This window comes from Rhineura floridana, chromosome 1, assembly GCF_030035675.1.
Source record: "Rhineura floridana isolate rRhiFlo1 chromosome 1, rRhiFlo1.hap2, whole genome shotgun sequence".
NCBI classification, from domain to species: Eukaryota; Metazoa; Chordata; class Lepidosauria; order Squamata; family Rhineuridae; genus Rhineura; species Rhineura floridana.
The window spans coordinates 96,590,415-96,596,414 of NC_084480.1; the positions used below are offsets into that span (position 1 = coordinate 96,590,415).

The 6,000-nt window shown below is 46.6% G+C and overlaps 1 pseudogene; it reads right to left on the reverse strand.

Moving 5' to 3' along the window:
- Positions 1 to 5,560, reverse strand: part of LOC133376643 (SAC3 domain-containing protein 1-like) — a 62,917-nt pseudogene extending 57,357 nt beyond the window's left edge.
- Between the last annotated feature and the right edge of the window lie 440 nt (positions 5,561 to 6,000).

Here is a 6,000-nt window from a genome sequence, read left to right on the forward strand (position 1 = left end):
TGATGAACAAATTTAAAAACACAGGTTCCAATACTGATCCTTTCTATATCCCTCCACTGGGAGCACTGTCCATTTATTTCTGCTCTCTGCTTCCTGTTCCTTAACTAGTTACTGACCCATGAGAAGACCTCTCCTCTTATTCCATGACTGCTAAGCTTACTCAGTAGGGTTGTGTGCATTTTCCCCAATCTGATTTGTGGTTTTGATTTGTAAATACAGATCAGGCCCAATCCAGTCTGGACAGACTGATCCCCTAATCCAGATCCAAATCTGGATCACAATCCAATATTACAGATCTCTAAAAATCCCATTGATTTACATTGCAAAACTGAAAAATCTATAATGTTCTTGTTTTTTTATTTAGAGACGCGACATTTGGAGACCTGGTAGCTTCTATGTAGGGGATTAATCCTGCCAGGTTGCAGGCGGATAGCTCCAGGGGTGTTCATGCTAGCTACTTTTAAATTTTGCTTTCTCCATTTTTTAAATAAAAAGACTGTGAGTGATCAATTATGCCATACCCCTGTGCTTCCCCTGTTCCTTCCTTCAAGATTTTGAAAAATTTGAGGGTTTTTTAAAAATTAGGTTTGTGACACTAGATACATGTAGGTAGCATCAGGCAAGCATGGGCTGGAGCATCATGGAGATAATATGCACATAGGGACATGAAATATGGGGACATGGTAGCTCTTATAGAGGAGATTAACCCTGCCAAATCTCAGGTGAGTAGGTCCAGGGGTTTTCATGCTAGCCACCTTTAAAACTTGCTTTTCCCAAGAAAGATTTTTTATTATTATTAAAAAAAGACTGTCATATAAGGAACAGATTGCCAACAGTAGTTATGAGTGAGGGAAAAATAAAAATACCATTTAATGTTAATAGTATTCACTGTGGTTAGGAATTTGAAATGATGATAATAATCTCAGAATGCTGGCTAATATGCTGACAACTTTTGGCTGGCTGGCTGGCTAACAACAACAACAAATTTAGAAAGCTGTAGCTAAATATGCCCAAAAATTTAACAATAATTCTTAGAAATCAGAATTGAATAAAAAAATTTAAAAAACACAGATAAACTTAAAAAAATGTAAACAAGGATGGAAGTGGGATTGATTGGGAAAGAACAGAAGACATATACAAGCTGAACAAATGCCACCCAACCCCCATCAAACATTTCTAAGAGACAGAACTTACAAGAGATTTCTGCATCTTAAGATTTCATCTCCTACAAGCAGTGATTGAAGAGTGATGGGTGGGGTGATAGCATTCTAGCCTTCCTCCCCCTCTCCCCACCCGGGTGTTTTCCTTTATGGTGTTGTAATTGCTCCATTTCAAAGACACCCTGTCTGGGTTCATTAGAGACTGTTTTGAGCTACAGATGTGTACAAATCTCTACAAATTGATTCGGGACTAGCCAATCTGCTCTGAGGAGATTTGTAGCTGTTTTAGCCTGATTTGGACAGGATACAAATAGGCCTGAATCAGCCCTATTTAGTTTGTTATTTGTGATTTGTACAAATACAGTCTTCGGTGTGGCACTTTATCAAAAGCTTTTGAAAATCTTGGAGCTGGCTGTGAGGGCCTACACCTGGTGTTGGGCCAAGGAGATAGGAAACTAGGGTTGCTGCTTATGTACCATCCACCCTGCTACCCGGCAGCTTCTCTAACTGAGCTGGCGGAGGCCATCTCTGCTGTAGTATTGGAGGAGCCCAGAATGATAGTCCTGGGTGATTTCAATGTCCACGCTGAGGCTAGTGTTCTGGCTTGGGACTTCATGGTCTCCATGATGAACATGGGGCTGTCTCAAGTTGTCACCAGCCTGATGCATAGGGCAGGGCACACCCTCGACTTGGTTTTTCTCCAGATGGAAGAAGGGATGGTCTGGAGATGGGGGGGTGGATGTCACTCCATTGTCATGGCGAGACCATTTTCTGGAGAAGTTTAGACTTGTAGCTCCGATCCTTCCCTGCAGGGGTGGTGGACAGATTAAGATGGTCCATCCCTGGAGACTAATGGAATCCTCTGGATTCCTGAATGCCCTGGGGGAGTTCCCAGTATATAGAGCAGGTGACCCTGTTGAAGCCCTTGTCACACTGTGTAATAGCAAGGCACGTCGGGCTCTTGACATGGGTGCCCTGAGCACCCTCTCCAGCATTGTGGAGCCTGGTTTGCACTTTGGTACACCAGTGAGCTAAGGGCAATGAAACAGGCTGGATGATGTCTAGAGTGCAAGTGGCGAAAGATGTGCTGTGAGGCTGATTGGGCACGAGTAAAACATCATAACCGTGCCTACTGTGTGGAAGTGAGGGTGACAAAGAAGGCCCACTTCTCTGCCTCCATCGCATCCTCAAGTAGCCCTCCAGTGGAGCTTTTCTGTATTGTCAGGGGTCTGTTGATATCAGCTCCAGGAAATGGAGTTTTAGATGCTTTGGTGTCCTGCTTGAACTCAAGGAACTCAGACTCAGACACAGCTGTACTTTTTTCTTTTATTGAAGTAAAAGAAAGTTTCAGTTCAGTGCGCTTCATGAATCTACCCATGGCTTACTCAGAACTCAGCATCCCTCTCTAGTTAACTAGGGACAACTTGGCAGCCTTAAGATGTTGACTCAGCAACTAACCCTCCCCCCTCACCCAGTTTAAATAGGGCTGGGCAGGCCCCATGCTTGTGTGTACCCCTGAGTCACGGTTGGAGGCATGCATGTAAGCAAGCAAGTAAGTAATTATTTGCAAGGCATTTTGAGGGTAAAGTTGCTCACCTCCATAGCAGTCTTGATGCCCCATCCACATCTACTGTAGTCCTTAATGAGGTGTCCAGTGCAACGTCTGCTGCAATGTCTTGGGAACGGTTTCGGTTGATGCAGCCTGATGACGTAGACAAGGTGCTTGCGATGATGTGGCCAGCAACCTGTCCTCTCTACCCTTGCCCTTCTTGGTTTATTAAAGCTTGCCGAGGGGGTTTGACCAAGTGGATCTGGGGTGTGGTCAACACATCATTGTGGGAGGGAGTGGTTCCAGCCACCCTGAAAGAGATGGTAATACAACCGCTCCTGAAAAAGCCCACCCTGGACCCATTGGTCTGCGACAATTACCAACCGGTCGCAAATACCCCCTTTTAAGGAAAGGGTTGTGGCACAGCAATTGCAAGTACTCTTGGATGAAACAGATTATCTTGACCCATCCCAGTCTTGGTCGCCCTGATAGATGACCTTTAGCAGGAGAAGGTCAGGTGGAGTGCAACCCTGTTACTCTTACTTAATATCTCAGAGGCTTTTGATACCATTGACCATGGTATCCTTCTGGGCCGACTTGGTGAGATGGGTATTGGAGGCACTGTTTAACAGTGGTTCCAATTCTATCTCCAAGGTCATTGTGCTGTCTTTAGGTCCCCTGTGCAGTTGTGCTGTGTCCCCAATGCTGTTTAACATCTATATGAAGCCCTTGGGAGCAGTCATCAGGAGATATGGGGCAAGGTGTCAGCAGTACGCTGCTGATACCCAGCTCTATTTCTGTGTAACATCTGAATTGGGAAAGGCCGTGCAAGCCTTGGACCGCTGCCTGGACTTGGTGGTGGGCTGGATGAGGGCCAATAACTGAGTCTGAATCCTAGCAAGACAGAGGCGCTGTGGGTTGGTGGTTCCCAAGTTCAGATAATTGGTCAGTTGCCTGTTTTGGATGGGGTTGCACTCACTCTGAAAGAGCAGGTCTGCAGTCTGGGGATGCTCCTGGATTCATCTTTGTTGCTAGAGGCCCAGATGACCTCAGTGGCTATGAGTGCCTGTTACCAGCTTTGACTGGTAAGACAGCTGCAGCCGTTTCTGGACCGGGATAGCCTGACCACTGTTGCCCACGCCCTGGTAACCTCCAGGCTGCATGACTGTAATGTACTCTATGTGGGGCTGCCCTTGAGGTTGGTCCAGAAACTGCAGCTGGTGCAAAATGCCATGGCGAGACTGCTTACTGGGGCAGGGTATTGCCAACATGTTACCTCGCTGCTGAAAGAATTGCACTGGCTGCCATTTCCTACCAGGCCAAGTTCAAGGTTCTAGTTTTGGTGTACACAGGGCCGGCTCCAGACATGCTGGGGTCCTTGGGCTCCAGCTTGCCCTGGGCCCTGGCATGCATGCATGCGCTCTCTCCCTCTCACACACAGCTCACATACACACATGCTCACACACACACGCTCACACGTACACACATGCCTATCTGTCTCTGGGGGGAGCTTCTTCTGCCATCAATCAAGATTGCGCCGGAGGCTTCAGTCCCTTAGGGAAATCTCAACCATCATCTTGGTTAATGGCAGTCCTGCGCACAGAGCCCGCACAGCCTCAAAAGATAGGAGAGATGGGTGGGTGGAAGAAGTTCCCTCTCTGCGATCCGCGGCAGCTACTCTCCCATGGATCGCGGAAAAGGAGCGCTACTCCTCCCCCATCCTATTGAGAGGTCCCTCAGGGGCCTCTGTGGCTCCAGGGGCCCTCAGCCAGGGCCCGATCTGGCCACCCTTTGGGACTGGCCCTGTACAAAGCCCTATAGAGCTTGGGACTAGGATACCTGAAAGACCATCTTATCCCTTATACACTCAGTCAATCATTGCGCTCCGCAGGTGAGGGCCTCCTACAGATACCATCTTATCAGGAGGTCCTTTCTGCACAACATAGGAAATGGTTAGTGGACGCACCTACCCTGTGGAACCCCTTACCCTTAATTATTAGACAGGCACCATTCTTTTCGGCGCCTATTGATGGCCTTTCTCTTCCAACAAGCCTTTTAAGTTGAGACCTTATCCCAGTCTGTTTCTGTGTTGGAATTGCTTTTTAATATGTTTTAAAAACTTTTTTTTAAAACAACAACAACATGTTTTTTAACCTTTTTTTAAGATCTCTTCAAAGCTTTTTTAAAAAAATGTTTTTAAACTTGTTTTGTTTTAATGTATTTTAAAGTCTGTTTTTATAATGTTTTAAAGTGTTTTTAGTGCTTTTGTTTGCCACCCTGGGCTCCCGCTGGGAGGAAGGGCGGGATATAAATCAAATAATAAATAAATAGCGAGGGATGGATGTAATGGGTCTTTGATAGTCTGTCATCGAGACCTTCCATACTTGGGCACAACTGGGTGCCCCTGTTTTCAGAAAAGAGATGTGGAGACACACCAGAACCAACAGAATACACCTGCATCAAGTTGTCTGCAGCGGCTGTGGGGGCGCCTCCAGCGCAGGATGCCCACATGCATGCTGTTACCCACCGTCAGTGAGTGGGACACTGAGAACATTCCTTCTTTGCCCGACAATGGTGGTAGCTCTTCCTCCGCTGGCCCCGGGTGGGGTGAGGAGAGGTTCTGCATGGACAGGAGGAAACTGGAGGCCATGCTGCAAGGTATTTCTGCACCTGTCTCCTCTCAGGGACTGCTAGCTTCTTGTCCGGGGATGCTGCTGCGGCCCAAAACGCAGGAAGGCCGCAGCGAGGAAAGACCTCCAGCGGCTCCTCGCTCTCCCTCCCTTCCCCCATCGGGCTTCACCTTCGGGACTCTTGCAAGGCGAACTGGCATCTCCAGGGCCAGAACCGCCATCCCATCACAATCATAAGTGGGAGCCCCATCTTCCATGGGCTGAGAGGGCTGTGCCACACCCAGAACTATGGGGATAGGACTATGACTGAGAGAGTGTGGCTAGCCTTGCAAAGTAGCCCAATGCCTACAATACCGATTTTGCCAAAGTGAGGGGGGAGGTAATTTGTGTTAACCTTGAAATGTATTATAAATTTTATTGTTTTCATTGTTTATTGTTTTATTGATCTATTACTATTGTTTTATTGATATATTATTGATGTTTAATTGGTGTATCTTTATTTTGATGCTCTTTTTGTAAGCCACCTTGAGGGCCTTGGGTAGAAATATTAAAATCAAATCAAATCAAATCAAATAAATTTTATTTATTTATTTATTTAGTTGCATTTCTAAACCGCCCTATAGCTAGCAGCTCCCAGGGCGGCGTACAACATGATAAAACC